Source organism: Triticum aestivum, chromosome 7B, assembly GCF_018294505.1.
Source record: "Triticum aestivum cultivar Chinese Spring chromosome 7B, IWGSC CS RefSeq v2.1, whole genome shotgun sequence".
NCBI lineage: Eukaryota > Viridiplantae > Streptophyta > Magnoliopsida > Poales > Poaceae > Triticum > Triticum aestivum.
This window is the reverse complement of record NC_057813.1, coordinates 164605842-164626989: the sequence shown is the minus strand read 5'-3', so window position 1 is coordinate 164626989 and position 21148 is coordinate 164605842. Positions and strand designations below refer to the sequence as shown.

Below are 21148 nucleotides of genomic sequence, written 5' to 3'. Positions count from 1 at the left end.
AAGGGATGATTTTTCTAAGTGTTGAAGATTGGCATGAACCAGTTCAAATCAACCTGGGGCCTAATGTTGGGGATATAACTATTAGGTATGACCCGCCCAGGAGGGACCAGGTTATACCTATGGTGATTCATGATATAAAGCCCACGAGGATATTAAAGATGGCGGTTCACAGGTAAGGGCCCAAGGGAGACTTAAGGCCCGTAGGAATAAACCGCCACATAGGTAAGACTTGTATTGTAAGGCATGTATAGATAGTCATCGAGCCAGACACGTTATCTATGAGGCGGCCGGGACTCCGTGAGCCACTGGGTGTCAACCTGTGCATATAAAGGGACGACCCGACGGCGGTTCAAGGCAAGAAAACAACAGATCGAAAGCTAGGTCAAGCGGATTCGCTCCCTGTTAATCGAGACATAAGCAATACCACCTCAAACTGGATTAGGCCTTTACCTTCACCGGAAGGGGTCAAACCAGTATAAACTCATGTGTCCTTTGTCCCATTTAACCCCTTTGAGCTAACCTAGTTGCGATGGCCCCACGACCAAGTCCTTTCGCTAGGACATCTGCCGTGACTATTCCACGACACCAACCTTTCGTTCGTGCAGGAGCACCCAACCGAAAACTTTGATCTTCATGGTGCATTTGTACCGCCAAAGGAGCATGAATGTTGGGTAGGATTGGACATTTCTAAAATAGAATTTGTAATAATCAGCTGCCTTGAAGTCCGTTTTCCCCAAACATAGTGCTAGATGTCAATGAATGTCGAGGAGGGGTTAAGGTGTGACGCAAGGGATTGTAGGTAAAAGTATAAAAATGGGATAGATGTGACAAATACATCTAACACCGGTTAGGTTGTTCCTAACATGACAAATACATGACTAATTCTGTACAAAAAATGTTAGTGTCCTCAGCAAGAAGCAGGAACCAACCTTTGTAGATACTATATTTGCAGACACATGATCTCCGTCTGCAAATTTGCTGATAGATGTGACGATCCTCACGAATTAGTACCAGTAAGTCTATCTTAATTAATATCTTTTACTCCACTCATATGGCACATTCTAATCTTAAAAATACTGCAGCTCATCTTAGAATCAAGGACCCTTGAACTGCTCCCGACTGGTGAATTGCTGATGGTTCAGAGATTTATCAGCGACTTCTTGCTGAATCACTACATCAATCCCACTGGTGATAATGAAGATTTCAGCATGCGTTCTCCTGAAACATTGAGTAAGAGTTAGCCGGTAAACATATACGCATGGATCCATTGTTTTCCATCTGACGAGATCTTCATATACACTATGATTAATTATGTAATGCATATATGTGTGGACAAATCATTGGAATTTAGCTACCATATGTTGTTGCAAAATCTGATGAATGTTCTTCCCGTGGACACTATTTGTTCAATTGTATATTGTGGCGAATTTGCTTTTTGCGTGCCGATTCAAAATGGGATATTTTTGTTTATTTGTTCAATTGAATATTATGGTGAATTTGCTTTTTGCATGCCGATTCAAAATGGGATATTTTTGTTTAAACCTGGCAATTTCTCCGCACACAGTTCAACTAAATGAGTGTGTGCGATCCACATTGGAAACCATACGTCAATCATAGCGGAATCGTCGGTGATACACAGCAGACCGCAAATGATTTGCAGCACTACTACGTGTGAGTAGGGTCTCCGGAACCATTTGTGATATCACGTTATTGCACACGAGAGCTCGGAGTAAACCGTGCTCAATGTAAAATACAATCCCAGTCGTAATTTTTTCAGGAAACATGTGGGATCCCAAACAAAAAGCATATGTCACTCTTGCCGCAACCGTCCGTGGTACACAACAAATCACAAACAGTCTGCAACACTTGTATGTGTGAGAAGGGGCTCCTGAACCGTTTGTGATAGAACATTATCGCACACGATAATTGTTGGGAAATGTGTGCGATGGAGTCTTGCATGGCAGACGGGTTCCGTAGAAAACTCATGTATGATGGGGCACATATCGCACACAGTTCATATGTTGGCCCATGTGCCTTACATACTGTTTCCCAAACGATTCATTACGACACACCGTTTGGTTTCACTACGTCATTAGAAACGTTTAATCACAAATCCCACACATGCGAAAGAATTTAGTGTGTGCTACATCGCACACGATTACATTTTGCAAGGCCTCTGGATCATGGCTTCATATCCCCAACGGTTTCTGGGTCGTGTGGGAAGGACCCCCTATCGCCCACACTCACTTGGCGATGGTTCCAAATGCCGTCGCGGAAAGGGTTTAAAAACCGTGTGTATAGCACCAACGCGTACCAGTGTATTTATCAAATCTCATACAATTTAATCTATCTCAATACCGAGGAGGGATTGACAACCCCTCTTACGCGTTGGGTTGCTATTTTTTTTATTTGTGTGCAAGTGCCGTTTACAGAGTTTTGCTTGGTTCTCCTACTAGATTGATAACATTGGTTTCATAACTGAGGGAAATACTTACTGTTGTTGCGCTGCATCATCCTCTCCTCTTCGGGGAATTACCAACGCAGGTACAAGCAATCGACAGGCATGAGTCGGTCTACTTGTCTCGGACATGATGCCTATATACATGATCATTGCCTTGGATATCATCATAACTATGTGCTTTTCTATCAATTGCCCAAAAGTGTATTTGTTCACCCATCGTATGCTACGTTCAAGAGAGAAGCCTCTAGTGAAAACTATGGCTCCGGGTCTACTTTTATCATATTACAAAAACCAAAATTCTGTTGCTGCAATTTTTCTATCTTTTATTTTGTTTTGCAATTTATCTATCTACAGTATAAGATTTGATCCTTGCAAGTAATGGGTTCAAGGGGATTGACAACCCTCTTGCCCGGTTGGATGCAAGTATTTGCTTTTGTGTGTGTGGAGGTGATGTTCACGAGGCTTTGCATGATTCTCCTATTGGTTCGATAAACCTTGGTAATCATCAAGGTAAATACTTATATCTACTGTACTGCATCTCCCCTCCTCTTCGGGGAAAACCCCAACGTAGCTCACAAGTAGCAGATTTTCCCACGGAATTACCTTTCTTGTGGAGAAAGAAGAGCCCCAACATACCTTCACAGCTCCCACACGGGTCCCTCGCACAGGTGGGGCCAATGCCACCCCGGGAGGCCATGTGCAACCCTCAGGCACCGCCTTACGACATTCCATCATCCAAAAATCTGGTATTTTCCATACAAAAATTCAAAAAAAAATCTGCTCGTTCCGGCTCTATGATTTTTTGACCTATTTTCCCAAAAATATAGAAACATAAACTAGACTTTGGCACTGGATTATAGGTTACTTCAAATAAATATTATGCCAAAAACATAAATAAATGATGTAAATATAGTATGAACACTTCAAAAATTATAGATATGTTGGAGACAAATCAGTGACTGACATAGGGCGACATGCCTACTAGATGGAAAGAATGATAACAACCTTTGGACGTTGCAGTGTGGCTGGATGGTGTGTTTTGGCATGTTTACCTGGCCTTTGGACACCGCGGCCAGGCCGGTTGGTGTATGTGGTTGCACGTTCTCGCTGACTGCACTCCCCCAAGACTAATCATCTATTCGGTTTGCGTTGCTTCCTTCTGCTCATGTGGTTTTAGGTGAGGGTTCTCTGTTCCGATGCTTCAGATCATTTGACATGGGTGGTCGGTCGAGCATTTTATTGATCCGGTCATTGGGTTGCCCTGGCCAGACAACGAAGCACACGACCAAGGATCGTTGTTGCTTGCCGTTGCTAATATATAGGGCAATTACAAATGAAATATGAATATAATCTCTTACATGCAATTCACCATAAACATCATTCAAATGGTTCACCTAATTTCTTGATTGTTCTTTTTCTGTCGTATTTACAAGATGAGGAAAGGCCGAAGCATAAAAATCTTAAGAGTCCATTCCCCTGCTAAAGCAAACGGCTTACATGTTGCCAAAAAAGTCGTGGCAATGATCATCTTCAAGGCAAATACAAATGTGGTATGAACATAATCATTTGTAGACGGTTGACGAAAACAACCATTTAAATAGTTTTCTTAACTTTTGGGTTGTAGTTTCTCTCTTCACCAATGGCGCAATTGTTCACTATAAAAAAACTTGACCAAGAGGGATTAGCACCTTGTTTTTTGAAACAAGGAGCACCCCCTAATCAGTTTGTATTAATTACCATAACATAGTTTTACATTCGTTATTAGCACTTGTGGCTTGTTTTTAATTAGCAAGGAATAACCCTTCCACTATAAAACCAAGAAACAACAAAGGAACACACCCTATGGAGCAGGCGTAGTGGGACTAAACATCACATACAATATAAATAGTGAAATGTATAGTAAAAACAATAGTTGCATGCATATATGTGTACCTGTATAACACAATAATACAATGGCCTGAATGTAAATTTCCAAGAAGCATGCACATTTTGACCTTATTCCAGGATGCATTTGATATACTTTATTTTAGTTGAATTTATTTATGAAGCTGATTATATGTGCACTAATTTCCTTTGGTTTTTCTTCATTAATGAAATGTGCAACATCCTTCATTATCACCACATCATCCAGTAATGGAACAAACTTTTTGAAGCCTCCTTTGTTTATGAATCTTGTGCACCTGCAGTATTGTATGTTAGATCCAAATCACCAACAATGAACTTGGTTGGCACCTTTATCTCAGCTCCGGTCCATGGTGAAGTTAGATCCCATGTCCTGCACAGAAACAAACCAAATATGGTGGTTTAGACCAAAATATTGTGTGGTGTCAGTGACTCATCCTAGAAATACTTTTTGTGACTATTTCTTTGGGAGATCTAGAGTCAGTATGTCTCTACGAGTGTATTGTGGATGGCGTACACCATTGATTTATAATAATACTTAACAATGTGGCATTGTCGCCAACAAAATAGAAAAATATAAAGTTTCGGCCAAGTAAATGACAATATTAATATATCATGTGTCATAGATTACAACGTTTGCTCCATTATAGCAAAGGTGAACTTGCTTGTGAGACAGCCTTTACAAAATTATGGTAAATATTTCTTGAAACACCTTTTGGAGAAACCTTCTCTCACTCATTTAGTCACCTCTAAATGGATTAATTATTGTTTTTGAAAAAGCAGAATTTATAGTATTGCGTATATTATTAGTTTTCTTATCTAGAATAGAATTCAAACAGAATTGTGTATGTATGTATGTATGTATGTATGTATGTATGCATGTATGTATGTATGTATGTATGTCATTTCAAATATTGATGATATATCTGATTAGAAATCTAGTCCTCCTTTCTCCCAAAAAATCCTATACCTGTACAACATATCATTATGCAAAACATTTAAAGCCTCGAATCATATTTTAAGTTCAGATCCACATATTTATGTTAAGGTAATTTTTAATTATAATTATCAATAAGGTTAAATCTAAAAGGAAAAGACTCCAAGGTAAGCAACTTATAATTACTTATTCAAAGCATGGTAGTAGTTCAATCCCCCGGTGAAACCAGACTTGTGAAATTGGGTCGTGTAGTACTTGATGTCCTCCTCTGTGATCCAACTCGGCAAGAGCACCTCCTCATATGGTGAGCCCCATCCGCTCTTCGGGATGAACAGTGGGCCAGGAGTTCGATAAGCGAAAAACTTTCTTAGCACCAACTCTGTACCAAGGCGCCTAAATTCTGCTTCAACTGCTCCAGGCTCCTATAAATTAGAAGTAGCTCAGTCAAGATTTTTGAATGCAACTCAGGAGACAATATGAGAGTTTAAAATGAAATGACTTTAGTTAGTGCATCTTTGATTCATGTGATTCTCAAAATCTAGGAATAGAATAAAATGGAGTATCACATTGTTATGTCATGTTGAATTCTACATGGATAGAGAACAGAAAGTTTCTCTCAAACGTAATGCAATGCCAACAGAAAGTTTCTCTAAAACATAATATAAAACAAAGAGTGGTTGGCAATATATAGATAAAGGAAGTGTAATAAGTTGTTTGAGCCAACAGAAAGTTTCTCTAAAACGTAATGCAATGCCATCCTTAGGATTTTTTTTGTTGAGGATTCTATTAATTCTAGGATTTAAACAACATACATGTGAAAATGCCTAAGGATCAAAATCCTCCTAATATCCTATGAATATCCTTTGAGGAAAAGAGCTATTATAGCCTCGCCACACCAGAGAAGATGCAACATACGTGATAGGGGAATGAAACATTTTGTTCCTTCATCACAAAATTACACAAGAGTCAACCAATCTTATGGAATAGTAGATTAACATAAACAAGAAGTAGTAAATAGAATGGTAACTTGGAGAGTACTCACTAGCATGAAAACACTTTTAGCTAAAGAGGAATTTAATTGTTTTTACGTTGTATAACATGTATCTGTTACAGACTCAATTATTTACTAAATTTTAGAACAAGTGTCAGAGTATCATTCCGGCAGTGCCATCGGGAGGATGGAGAGTTTGTTCCAAGGAGCGTGTGTGGTATAATTGGAATGGAAGATGTTACAGCGAGATTATTTGCCCGGGTTCAGGACCTCTGGGAAGGTGGTAATACCCTACTCCTGCCTTGGTTGTCTTTAGTTCCAGCAGTGGTCGAGAGAGATTTAAGGATTGCTGGCGAGATCTTCGCTTGTGGTTATAACTCACCCTGCTGGTGGCTCAGGGTGACATCCGTCCTAGGGTTTTTTCTCTCTTATTTTTTCCAAATGAGCCTGTCCCTAGCCTTCGCCTTGTACACTGACGTGGCTAGGGCTACATTGCTTAACTTGAGATGGGTCCAGGTTGACTACTCGGATGGCCTCGTGTCACGATGTCATTAACATTCGAAATGTCACGGTGTTGCTTTAGGGCTGACGATCGAGCCCATGTTCCCCTGTAAAGCCTGGGTAGCTACGGCGGGTGAGCATAGGAAACTTTGTCCTTATTACGATGCTTCTTTTATCCCGACCTAGTGGTGGCTTCATTTTCAGTGGGAGAAGAATGAGCAGCCGGGGGGTTGGAGCAGATGATTCTAATAGTACCTATGAAGATGGATTGGGCCTTCGCTCTCCCTCCCCGCAAGGCACGGTGCTGGTGTTCTAGGATTCCCTCCCTCTATGATATTTCTTGAACGTAACAATGTTGATGTCGAGGGGAACATGGAGGCCTCCAATTCTTCCATGGCCATGCCCTCCAATCGCCTCGCCGTGGACGAGGTGGAGAAGAAAGATTTGGGTATCTTATCTTTCACGCTGGCAAACATGAATCCAAGAGTTGTGCCTATGTCAAGGAAGGCCACCTGGCGGCCGAGAAGGAGAGGCGTCTCTCTGGGCTTTCCTCGACAGTGTCCTTTGAGTAATAGTTTCGTGACATGGTCTTTAGAGCATTTGGCTCCACACGAGATGTCGGCCTCTCAGGTGTTCGTCGCCTTCACCGAATGGCTCACCCGATTTGGAAGCCGAAGCTTCCCAGGACGCCATTCCATCGTGTGCGGCACTCAAGCGCATTCAGCACATGAAGGATCTCCTCGCATCTGCTGAAGCATAAGAGATCAAGGGTACTCTCAGGGTGGAGGAGATGCTCCAAAGGACACGCTGAGCATGGCCACGTCACCCTTCCCATCACCTAGCATCATCCACCCTACTTGGTAGGGATGCCATGGACGAGAGTTGCTGACGGGTAGAATACAGTGTATCCAGTTGACTCCCAGCTAGGGGAATCTTGCTAATGGCCCATTGTTGGGCATATCATTAATTCCTTTAGAGTATTAGTGGCGTTTGATAGGCCGACAAAGTCTTCCCCCAACTAGTGTCATGTGAGTAACACCCTCACTTCTTTTCGTGTCCTGAACCATGACGCACGATGCCTCTCCTGGGAGGGGTTCATATTTCCACGGGGTGCGCGTCATGATCATGCTTCACTCAGTGTTCCCGCACAATTGAGGACCCAGTGGTCATCCGTTAGAACCCTATATGAACTGAAAAGCCCACCTCATGTGGCTATCTAGGGAAGTGCAAAAGATGAACATCATCCTCGTTGTGAAAATGAGGCCTTCCTCCTTTGGGACGCCCAAGTGGTCATTTTCTTTGCTATTGTTAGACTGATGGCGCACTCGAAGAATTCTTCACCGCACGGTATAACATTCCTGGGCCTTGGCCAGCTCAGATTTCATGTGTTTTACTGCATCACATTGCCAAAAGACGAAGATGTAGCTTCTCAAGCTGGACTCCCTTAGCCCCTAGCCAGCAGTTGGGATGCTCAAGACATTGGTCTCGAGACAGGAGGGCCCTAACCCACTTACCCCTTTCATTCATAACGTATCCGACCAGACATCTAGTGTTGGGACACTGGGTAAGCCCAGATGCACGTCATCGACCCAAAATGATGCGCTTACCCGCTTGCCCATTTAGATCAGGTCGAGTATTTGATTGTATCCGGGGATGAGGTCCATCGAGTGTTGGGACATTGGGTAACGGGGGGTGCACAAGATTCACCCATAGTGATGCACTGAAGGCAAACAATCCCAGCTAATGGAGCCCCCTATATTGGGAATTTGATGGCTATGTCTTTGTATGATGATGACTCCCTTGGGGATTGGCATTCGGAACTGTAATCTTGCGTAATGGGGGGTGCCTTTGACGAGCGTGAAGTAGAGCATGAGAACATCAGAGTACCCACCCTGGCATGTTCGTGACTTCACAACTAAGCACATTGGTCCATCAGTAGCCTAGCACGCTGGAAGTGACTAGGAGATTTACCCTTCCCAGGGCAAGAGAATGATGAACGCGGCGGGGCAACGTCTCATTGATGGGAGAATGGACCAATTCAACAGTGGAGAGGGGGACTCATATGTTGTCTAGGGTGCCAGTGTGCATAATGTTCATGTCGATCCCTACATCCATGAGTACATGCGAGACCCTAAATCATGAGATGAGGGGTTCCAATGCCAACAGGAAAACACCAAGGGGTAGCATGATCCTCATTAGCCCGATCTTTTCACTCGGGGTAGACATCTCAGCCACCGCAAGAATTGCACCAAAGTGGGCCCATGCACTAGGAGCTCAGGGCTCGAGAGTTTGCCATTGTATTGGTCCTTGGTGCTACGTCGACCGTTACCGATGGACCAAATCCTTCTTAGGAGATCATCGCGGGAGGCACTAGGACCTCCTTATCACCATCCCGGGTGAACGTGCCAGCTCGACCCCCTCCTCGCACTGGCCAATCTTCAGTACTCTGCCTAGAGCTTCGCCGATGAACTCTGCATGCCTCGCCCATCGTATGATGAGGGATATGTTAGGGCTTTGGGGCCACATTTCTACTTTTGGGGCTTGTCAAACATGACCTCCTAGTTGTGATTCACCCGGGCGTTGATGCGATCATTGGTAGCTGCTCGACGGTGGTCCCACATTACACTTGGGGATACAAGTCTTTTCTCGTTGTCTTACTTCGCGAGTATGACGGTGGTTCCTTCTTCAGACTGTTGGCGTATGATTCAGCACTGGACTGCCCGATGCAATGAGTGTGGCCCAAGGAGGGGCACACCCCTGCCATGGGTTGCCTAGGGGGATTGTCACCATCTTGAAGCTTGAGTTCCTCCTACCCCTTGCGGGATGAAGAGCCTTCTTCTTCTTAGTTCGCTTGGTGCCGACCCGGTTGGGATCAATAGAGGAAGATCGCCTGAACCTCGATGTTCTGCTAAGTGGCCTTTCAAGGGTTGGAGGCATCTGGAGTTGTTGGCCTCAACTCCAGAGTGCTTAAACGGAGGATCTTCCCCTCAAGAAAATGGACTAGGAGGATCTGATCCTCTACGGTGTTGGGGACGGGGTAGAGAGGGTCGAGGAATAAACCTTGGCTAGACAAAAATCCCATTTTTATATATGCAACCATTCCAATTCCCTGGATCCATCTCCGTGCGACCGCCCCTACCTAGAACGTTAATTGTCAGAGTTTAATTTTGGCAGTGCCATTGGGAAGACGACAAGATTGTTTAGAGGGGGCGCATGCGGGTATATTGGAATGATAGAGGTTAAAAAGTGAAGATTTAGCTACGCTCGCGCCCTCTTGGGAGTAGATAATACCGTACTCGTGCCTTGGTCATCTTTATTTCCAACCATGGTCGTCAGAGATCTAGAGGACCACCGGTGAGATCTGCTCTTGTAGTTACAAATCACCATGGCTACTGGCCCAGGATGCCATCTATCCTAAGTTATTTTCTCTCTTATTTTCTCCCATTGGTTCTGCCCCTAGGCTTCTTTTTATATACTGACGTGGCTAGGGTTACATACCTTAACCCGAGACGGGCCCAGGGTTGACTACTCGGATGGCCTCATATCTCAGGCCCATTAGCCAGTATACCGTTCTTCTAGCTTTGGGATGCTGGGTTCCATCGTGTCTTTGGTGCTCGGGATCTTCTTCTCCGGAGCCAAAGTGTGGCCTCTAGGTTCATAGATTGCTACCTCGTGCCATGATCTCAGCAACAAGTATGGCTTCAGTCTTCCTGTTGCTCGGAAAACTAGTTGTAGTGCAACAATGGAAAAAAATTACCTTAAATATTTGTTCACAATTGTGATGGTTATGCATCGGGCAAACATAAATCTTACACCACTTTCAACCATTATCGAGAGATAATTTTCTGTAATTTTAGTTCTTATAATCCCTTTGACCGGATGTACGAGTCATGTGTGTGCTTCTAGGTTGGCACTTTGACTAACCAAATGTGCATTATATATGACAAAGAGTATATGTTTAGAAACTTCATCCCTATATGAATCCATTTATATGCTTTTGGTGACATATAAGATATAGCACATACTCCCTCTGTAAACTAATATAAGAGCGTTTACATCACTATTTTAGTGATCTAAACGCTCTTATATTAGTTTACAGAGGGAGTACTTGATTAGATGACTTAGAAGCACTTGCATGCCCTATACACCCGCCGAGAGGGAGTGATATATTTTGTTGGTACTCCAATATATTAAAAAATATAGGAAATAGACAGTAATTAAGTGTTTTGAACTTTCCTTGCATGGTCAAGTGCTTTGGCCTCGCCATAGTCACCGCCTCCTCAACTTATTCGTCCCAGTCATATTCTGGTCTTCCCACCACTGGATCCGATGGTTTGGCTTCATCGATCACCCCATGTACCTGACATCCTTACCCCCTTGTCCTAGTGGCTGGCAATGGGCCTCTCCATGGTCGACACCCCTTTTCGCCTAGTTTTTCTAGGTCCTTCTGCTGCATGCGACTATTCAGCTTCGACCACTTGCCCACATCATCGGTCGCAGCTGGCTCATGGTCTCGGCCGTTACGGCACTCCAACCGCTCATGGTCATTTTTCAGGTCGATTTGGGCGCCGTGTTGTCAGATCCGGAGCTGTGACTCCTACCTAGTCATCCTCGATAGCCGCCGGTTGGCGACCACTTTGTTATGTTTATGGTTCTCCTCATCCCTCCCTCGGTCATGAATCTGGCCGATCCGGGTGTCCGTCGCTGAATCTGGTACTCCTCTTTCCATCAGTCATGATCTGGCTGTGCCCTCCTTCTGTGGAGGGATTGGCATGGGCTGGTCATTCATTTGGTTGTTTAACGAAAGAATTCTTTATTTAGCCCTTTCTTAAATTTTGGTCCATATTTGGTCTAAATAAGAATTTCTTCCCTGTTTGACAGCAAAAGTATTTTTTGTTTCTTATATGACACTTTCGTTCATTTTAGACGCTAACGGTGTTAAGTGTGAGGTGAAAAGACCATGTTGCCCTTGTAATATTTTTGTACCCAGGTCGTCATCTGGCTGTGGCCACTAAATCTCGCGTGTTGATTGCCTCGTGTTCTCGCGTATGTTAGCCTGGCTTAGTACGTAACTACCTCTGTACGTGCATGTACTAGGTTCACGTGGAATCAATCCACCTGAGGGCCTGCCTGCTTGGTGTGAATGTGCACCTCAACTCCGGCGGAATCAGCTAGCTCGTCTTGACGGAACCAAGTTACGTGCCTGCAGATAACGACGCCCACGGACGCTCCATCTAAGAGCATCTCCAGCCGTTGGCCCTCCAGGAGGGGCTAAAAATCGCCCCCTGGAGATGCACCGGCGCTAACCCGTGCGCTGGGGGCGTGATATCCCCCAGTCGCGGCGCCCATATTATTTTAAAAATTTTAAACACGGCACAAACACGGTGCAAATTCATTGCAAACTTCGGCAAGTTCGTTCAAATTTAAACATATTTTACAAAAAAAAAACTACTAGGGGCCGCCACTCGCCGTCTCCATCGCCGTTCCTCGCCGTCTGCCTCGCTGCTCCCCGCCGCCCGCCCTCGCAGTTCTACATGTCGAGGAGGCTGTAGAACCACGTGTAGTCGCCGCCGTCCCTACTGCATCCCTCCCCCGGTTGGCGCGGCGGGTTGGACGGTCCGGGGGCGTCCTCCTCATCGTCGCTGTCGAGGATGACGACGTCGTGCTCGTCCTCGCGCCCGCTCTTGCGGGCTTCGATATCCTCCAGGGCCCGGCGCTGCCGGACCATCTCGTCGCGGAGGTAGCCGTCCCGCGCCCACTGCAGGACGTCCTCGTCGGAGAAGCCGCGCCGGGCTATCTCCTCGTACTCCACGGGGAGGCTGGGCTCCGGCTTGGGCTCGACGAGGACGAAGCGGCCGGATGGGGGTGGAGTCACCGATGCGGACGCCGGAGGAGCTGCGGGTGCGCGCGCTGACCGGCGTGTCCTGGGGCTCCGACCTGGCAGGGCGGAGCAGGGAGAGCCCGACGAGCGGCCGGACGAGGAGGAGGACGCGCCGGGCCGCTCCATACGCCTCGGCGTCCAGGAGCTACCACGACGGCGTGAGAAGGTCGGGGGAGCGGGGTACTCGAGGCGCGGCGTGTTGCCGCCCTCGATGTACTCGAGGACAGCCTCCAACGTTCGGCCGGGTACGCCCCACCACCGGCGCCGGCCCTCAGAGTTGAGCCTGCCGGAGGGCACGACGCCGTTCGTCGCCTTGAGCTGCTCGGCGTGTCGACGGGGAAATAGGGCTCCCAGAGCGGGCTGTCGGGGGTGTACCGCGGGCCTTCCCTCGCCGCCCGCGGCAGGGACACGCGGATGCGTGCGATCTCCGCACGGCGCGCCATCCCGGTGGGTGGTGGTGGCAACGGCACGCCGACGGCGCTGATCCTCCACGACCCGGGCACCCGCATGTCCAGCGGGGCCGGGTACTCGGCCTCGTAGAGGAGGCGAGACTCGTCCTCGTGAAGGTGGCGGCGCCCGAAACCATTCGCCGCCGCGCCGTCGCCTGGGAAGCGCTCGGCCATCCTTCTGAGATGGAGACGGCGAGAGGAGGAAGAGGGAGAAGTGGGCGCGTCAGCGGTGTAGTGTGTGTGCGTATCTCCAGCGCGCTGGTTCTCGGCTTATATAGGCCGAGGCGCCGCGCGGTAGGCTTGGCCGGCGCGTTACGCGTGGCGGGAGGCGTGGCGGGCAAGGGGACGTGCATCGTCCGGACTTCACTGCGTCGCCCGTGAGGCATCAATGGAGGCTGACCGGCGCGGCAGCGCGCGCAGCTTTGGCACTAATACGCTGCGAGAAACGAGGCGATGAGGACGACGAAGCGGCGAGAAGAGAGTCGAGTCGCTGACGCAGCTGGCCCACGGCGCTTTCGCGCCAAAAAATATTCGCCCGGCGCTCCCGAGCGCCCCCCAGCGCGCCGGGTTCGGTTGGGTCCGCCGGCTCCAATTTCGGCCCAAGCCAACGAAAAATGGGCCCCTGAGGGCGCGAGTGGACCGATTTTTTGGCGTCGACGGCCAAAAAGTCGCCTGAGGGGCCTTGTTGGGGGCGCGGCTGGAGATGCTCTAAGGCCTCACTCGTGAGCTTGGGCATCTTTGTGCTATATCCGACTACGGGCGCATCTTTAATCGTGACTACCACGAACCGCAGGCGATGTCGGCACCATCCGCGACTCATGTAGACACGCCAGCGGCACCATGTCCGCATGGACGCCCCAAGGCTGAGCCCGCCTTAGCGTCGTGGAACATATACACTCTGCACCCGCATTCGCAAATGATGAACTAACAAAAATATTGGAGCATACATCCCTAAAACAGATGAACTAATTGTCTTTTTACTACATCCAGGATAGTTACATAATACAATAGGGGCAAAACGGTCTTTTTGCCTTACACTTAACATCGTTAGTGTCTAAAATGGACGGAAGTGTCATATAAGGAACAAAAAATACTTTAGGCGTCAAATAGAGAAGAAAAATTTATTTGGGCCAAATAGGGAACCAAACTTTAAGAGAGGGCCAAATAAGAAATTCTCTCTTGTTTAATAGTGTGTGTGGTTCTCCCTCCAATCCTTTACTTCCACCCCACGTCGTTGGGTTGATCTATGTCCTATGGATCATGGAGCTGGTGCCGGAGATTTTGGAGGGCTTGCACATTTGTGGTGGTGGTCGTTGCTTTTGGTTGTTAGGGCATCTCCAAACTTGTACTCCCTTCATTCCATAATGTACTGCGTTTGCGCTTTTCGAGACCTAAGTTTGACCATAAATTTATGTTGAGGAACGTAGTAATTTCAAAAAAAAATCCCTACGCACATGCAAGATCATGGTGATGCATAACAACGAGAGGGAAGAGTGTGTCCACGTACCCTCATAGACCGAAAGCGGAAGCGTTAGCACAACGCGGTTGATGTAGTCGTACATCTTCACGATCCGATCGATCCAAATACCGAACGTACGGCACCTTCGAGTTCAGCACGCGTTCAGCTCAACGACGTCCCTCGAACTTCGATCCAGCCGAGCTTTGAGGGAGAGTTCCGTCAGCACGACGGCGTGGTGACGATGATGATGTTCTACCGATGCAGGGCTTCACCTAAGCACCGCTACGATATTATCGAGGTAGATTATGGTGGAGGGGGCACCACACACGGCTAATAGATCTCAAGGATCAATTGTTGTGTCTATGGGGTGCCCCTACCCCCGTATATAAAGGAGTAAGGGGGGAGGCAGCCGGCCAAGGAGGAGGGCGTGCCAAGGGGGGAGTCCTACTCCCACCGGGAGTAGGACTCCTCCTTTCCTTGTTGGAGTAGGAGAGAAGGAAAGAGGAGGAGAGGGAGAAGGAAAAGGGGGCTGCACCCCTTGTCCAATTCGGACTAGAGGGGGGCGCAGGCCTCCTTCCTTTTGGCCTCTCTCCTCTATTCCCGTATGGCCCAATAAGGCCCATATACTCCCCGGCGAATTCCCGTAAGTCTCCGGTACTCCGAAAAATACCCGAATCACTCGGAACCTTTCCAAAGTCTGAATATAGTTGTCCAATATATCGATCTTTACGTCTTGACCATTTCGAGACTCCTCGTCATGTCCCCGATCTTATCCGGGACTCCGAACTACCTTCGGTACATCAAATACCATAAACTCATAATATAACCGTCATCGAACTTTAAGCGTGCGGACCCTACGGGTTCGAGAACTATGTAGACATGACCAAGACACGTCTACGGTCAATAACCAATAGCAGAACCTGGATGCTCATATTGGCTCTCACATATTCTACGAAGATCTTTATCGGTCAAACCGTATAACAACATACGTTGTTCCCTTTGTCATTGGTATGTTACTTGCCCGAGATTCGATCGTCGGTATCTCAATACCTAGTTCAATCTCGTTACCGGCAAGTCTCTTTACTCGTTACGTAGTGCATCGTCCCGTAACTAACTCATTAGCTGCATTGCTTGCAAGACTTATAGTGATGTGCATTACCGAGAGGGCCCAGAGATACCTCTCCGACAATCGGAGTGACAAATCCTAATCTCGAAATATGCCAACTCAACATCTACCTTCGGAGACACCTGTAGAGCTCCTTTATAATCACCTAGTTACGTTGTGACATTTAGTAACACACAAAGTGTTCCTCCGGTAAACGGGAGTTGCATAATCTCATAATTATAGGAACATGTATAAGTCATGAAGAAAGCAATAGCAACATACTAAATGATCAAGTGCTAAGCTAACGGAATGGGTCAAGTCAATCACATCATTCTCTAATGATGTGATCTCGTTAATCAAATGACAACTCATGTCTATGACTAGGAAACTTTAACCATCTTTGATTCAACGAGCTAGTCAAGTAGAGGCATACTAGTGACATTATGTTTGTCTATGTATTCACACATGTATTATGTTTCCGGTTAATACAATTCTAGCATGAATAAGAAACATTTATCATGAAATAAGGAAATAAATAATAATTTTATTATTGCCTCTAGAGCATATTTCCTTCAATTTAACCAACGAGTTCATATCAAAATAGTGAATTCAATGGTATAATTTTTGCTCCCGTCGCAGTCGGTCTTGTTGGTTAAATTTATGGTCAAACTTACATCTCGGAAAGCGCGGGCGCACTACATTATGAAACAGAGGGAGTATCTCAAACCTCCCACAAAGGTCCAAATCACATAGTCCGGACAATTTTTGGCATCCAGTGTAGTCCACTATCCATCCAACGGGCCACTCCGCATGTCCTTTTTCTCTCAAACTGGAACCTACCTTGGGTGGCTTTACGGGAGTCCGGACATCACGTGAGAGTTCGGTTGGCCCATTGTCAGTTGGACCACATGTTCTCACAACCTCCCACAAAGCCCAGACGCTTTTTGTCCGAACTCGTATCTCAATCCTCCCACAAAGGTCCAAATCACATAGTTCGGACACTTTTTGTCATTCATTGCAGTCCACTATCCATCCGGCGGGCCACTCCGCATGTCCTCTTTCTCTCAAATCGGAACCTACCTAGGAGGGGGGGGGCTTTGCGGGAGTCCAGACATCATGTGGGAGTTCGGTTGGCCCTTTGTTAGTTGGACCACACGTCCTCACAACCCATGAGCTTTGTCCTTTAGATCCGCTTGGACCAACCGTGTTGGCCTAATTTGATGCCTATATAAAGGACAGGGTTGGATGCCCAACTTTCATATCCTGTTCGTGAACGCGTCCGGACGTTGTTCGTGGATGAAAAATGTGTCCGTTTTAGAGGATAGCGTTGGAGATGCCCTTACAAGCTAATTATCTTTTGTCTTGATTTATTGCCCCCCTTTGTATATTATGTCAAATTTTTATCGTAGGTTTGACTAACAAAATATAAGTAGTATACCACAAAACTAACATTGTTGGATTAATATTAAAAAATGGTTTTCAATTATACTACTTTTATAGAATATAATTTATTTTTTAGTTAAATCAAGCATTAAAGTTTGACTCAAAATACAAGAAGACTAATAAATTTCAATGCAGAATCATGCTGTGCGTACGACAATTTTGTATGATTCCAGTGTGATGCTTAAAATCAAGCCACATGCGTAGAACTGAAAGGGTGAGAGCATTTACAGTCGGATTTGGCAAATTCGACCCCTTAAATGCCGACGAACGTGCCCCCTCAAACGCCCAAGGACGTGCCTAGATGCGTCCGCGGACACTGTCGGGTCACGTCTCAAATATTTAATTCTACAACAGGACTTTTCAAATTAGAAATCTCAAATCCATATTATAAATGCAACGTAAATCAATCTTTAAGCGGAGCTTGTCCGGTTCCGTTGTGCCCATGTATGACGGCCGACTGAGCTCCCCAGAGTGTTGGTTCGGTCGCCGACAAGGTTAAGTAAGGCATGAGACACGAGCTGGCTCACGGGACTCAAGGCGTCGTCGTCTTCCATGCCCTACTCTTCCTCGTCGGTGCCTGAAACCTGAACGATGTCGGTGGACGTCCAATCGATGATGAATCCATCTTGGGCGGAGCAGCCGACATCCACGACAACACGGGTGCAGCGTGCGGGGTTGCAGGCATCCGTCGGGGCGCCGGAGAATGTGACTTCACTTCTCCAATGTCCACTGTCGCGAGGACTTTCGCTGCCTCCCACGCCCGCTGCCTCGATCGGCGGGCACATCGCACCATGTTTGCGTCGGACGAGGCCCATGGTGCGTCCATGGCCTCGAAGCGCCAACGGAGGGGTTGCGCGTCCGTCACCGTGTTCGGACGGCAGACGGACCGCACCGCCTCCGGTGAGGCAGCGATGACACACCTAGCGCCAGATCCATGCGCCATTTGGACGGACGCAATGAACGCTGCCTCGCATGGGCCTCCTCCCGGGAGCGGCGGACCGCAAGCCGGACGACCATCTCCTCCTCGGGGTCGCGTGGGATGAGCTTGGGGTCGGCGGATCTAGAGGTGAAGGACTCGGATCCGCTGACCACCATGCCAGAGACGGGTGGAGATTGCCGGACGGAGCTTGTGTGACGGAGGGTAGTGGAGTGAAGTGGCTAGGGTTTGGTCCGACGAACGGGTGGGAAGGAATATATGCGGGGTCGAGTGGACCAGTGTGGACCGAGTTCAACGTGGCGGACGTGCCCGGGCGCCCCATGTCCGCTTCATATTTGGGCTGGATATGAGGGGTGTCGGTCAGCCTGGGCGTTTGAGGAGCCCGTCTGAACCAAATTTTCATGACCAGTTAGTAACCGCTGTTGTATGTGGAGCAGTTTTGTTCAATCTACTACATCACTAAGCTCCTTAGGAGTAAAAGGCCTTACAATCAATTGAGGCATCCAACTGAAATTGAATCATCCGATTTTGACCAAGTCAAAAATTTCTTAAAGCTCTCTTTCAATTCTTTTATCCTATAATTATGCTTCCTAATTTTTAAGTCTTCACAATTAATTAAGGTCTTAAATTTAGAATTTGATCATCTTTAAGTTTGATCAAATCTATGAAGAATTGTATCAAAATTTGTAATATCAAATTGGTGAAAACAAAATGAGTAATTTTTTTTAAGAATCTCAACAATACCAATGGCGCAGCAAAGTATATGCCCAACCCTTCTAGTTTATGTTTATATGTCCTTGTTTGTTTTTACTTTGGTTCTACTGTTCTGTAGAGATCGTTGGTTGTCGGTGATTGTGCCAGGATCCTTCATCCGTCGGGGATTGGATTGTGCTACATGCTGTACTATTCTTTTATCTAATGATGAATATATACAGCTCTTCTGCATGGTTAAATGAAAAATAATAAAATAGAGTTTTGCATGGTATCTACATACCTGGAAGCGGCAGACGTAGTAGTCATCCCCGTACAGAGCCCTGAACTGAAGGCGTCCACGGGCTTCACCGCCGGGTTCCGAGGGTTGAAGGCAACGCTCAAGGCGACTAGTGCCTTCACCTTATCAGGCCGGAACAGACAGAGGCTCCAGGCTATCAAGGCGCCCCATTCGTGCGTCACCACGAGAATAAATTGCTGAAAGCCACCACATTTGTGGCTAGGATACTGCAAAACTACTGCTTTTGTCAAAAATCACAAAAACCCACCAATTCTGAGGCAAGTGAGTAACAGATTGCACTAAACGATCTCCAAGCCGCAACTAATAGGAAAACTTACAGGGCTGGCAAACCTGTCGGGTCCACTTGTCATATCTACATGGACAATAAGCTGATGTGGCCAAGGGTCCCACATGGCAGCCCCACGCCTCTTACATCTCTTTTCCCCTCCTCTCTTCCCCGTTGACTCCGGCCCTGCCCCGACGGCGACGGCCCCGATTCCTGGTTCCCGGTGAGGTAGGCATGTGAGGTCAACGGCGAGCAGCACCACTTCAGCTCCGGCGAGCGCGCCTCCCGTTGAGGTAGCCATGCCGGCGGCGCACGAGTTCGGCGAACCGTGCCCGGAGCCCGAGCTGGCGAGCAGCGCCGCTCCAGCTCCGGCGAGTGTCCTCCCGTCGAGGTAGCCATGATGGCGGCACACATGCCCAGGGAGCCGTGCCCAGAGCCCGAGCTGCCGGAGGCAGTCCTGCCGCGACGCCGCTCAATCTGTTCCTGTCGTCTGGATCCCGCGCACGCACGAGGTGGTCCCGGTGCCCGCGGCCGAGATCCGGCTACAGCCGCCGGGATCTGCCGTTGGGCCCTTACGGCGGCTGCTCCCTTTCCTCTAGCCGCCTCCCATCAATGCGCTCTCCCAGCGGGAGAAGGCCGGGTCAGCTGGCCCGTGTCCCAGCGAGAGAAGGCCGGGCCGAGTGCGCGTGCCCCAGCGGGAGCACCGCAGCCCGCCGCTTCCGCTGGAGCTCCATGGACGCACCTGAGGAGGACGGGGAAGGAGAAGAGGATGGGGAAGAAGAAGAGAGGGAAAATGAGGTGGGTGGATGACATGTGGGACCCACGTTCCACCTCAGCAAAGTGTACACATAGACATATGCCATGTTGGACCGACAAGTGGGTCCCACCCGTCAGTTTTTCTGTTTGTGCGAGCTAATCTGTGAATCGGTGTGATTTGTTACTCACTTGCCTCAGAGTTAGTGGTTTTTTGTGATTTTTAGCAAAAGCGGTAGTTTTGCAGTACCCTAGCCACAAATGTGGTGGCTTTCAGCAATTTACTCTCACCACGAAGACCTGCTTCTGGCTGACGGAGTCGATGAGCGCGACAAGGTCGCCGTCGACATGCAGCGCCGTATACTGGTCTGGGCCGCCGGAGGGCGCGTCGGAGTCGCCGTAGCCGCGCATGTCGGGCGCGACGGCGCGGTACCCCGCCGCGGCCAGCTCGGGCATCTGGTGCCGCCAGGTGTACCACAGCTCCGGGAACCCGTGCAGCAACAGCACCACGGGCGTGCCGGCCGGGCCGGCCTCCGCGACGTGCAGGCGCACCCCGTTCACGTCGACGTTGCGGTGAGTGATCACGCCGTCGGAGGCCATCTCTCGGCTAGGGCGCGGCGACGGACTGACGACGGAGCAAAGCAGGGGCAGAGCTCGTTGAGGCAGAGGCGAACACTAGGCGCCGGCGCACCGGCCGAAAGTTTCGGCCGGTCCCGCCCCAGCCGTTTGATGCGAGCCGCTTGGTCAATGGATCTGGACAAAAAAAGAAAAACGATTCGCCCACGTCCTCTTCTTCCTCGGGCTGGATCTGCAACTCCCGCTCAAGATCCTCGTCGCCGCGCCTGCAGTCCCCTCCAGTGGCCGTCCTCATCGCCGACAGTCCTTGTGGTCGGGCCCCACCCTCGCCGGCCGTCCTCGTGGTCGGTCCCCACCCTCGCTGACCGTTCTCGCCGTTGAATGGATGTAGTCAAAAACTACCTCAATCCATGCAACAGCTGCGTCTGCGGTTGCAGCTCCACCGGCGACGGTTATAGCTCCCCTCCGGTGGTAGC

The 21148-nt window shown here is 48.2% G+C and overlaps 1 pseudogene; it reads right to left on the bottom strand.

Moving 5' to 3' along the window:
* Nucleotides 1-4487: 4487 nt before the first annotated feature.
* On the bottom strand, nucleotides 4488-20699 carry LOC123162352 (epoxide hydrolase A-like; annotated as a pseudogene).
* Nucleotides 20700-21148: the final 449 nt, after the last annotated feature.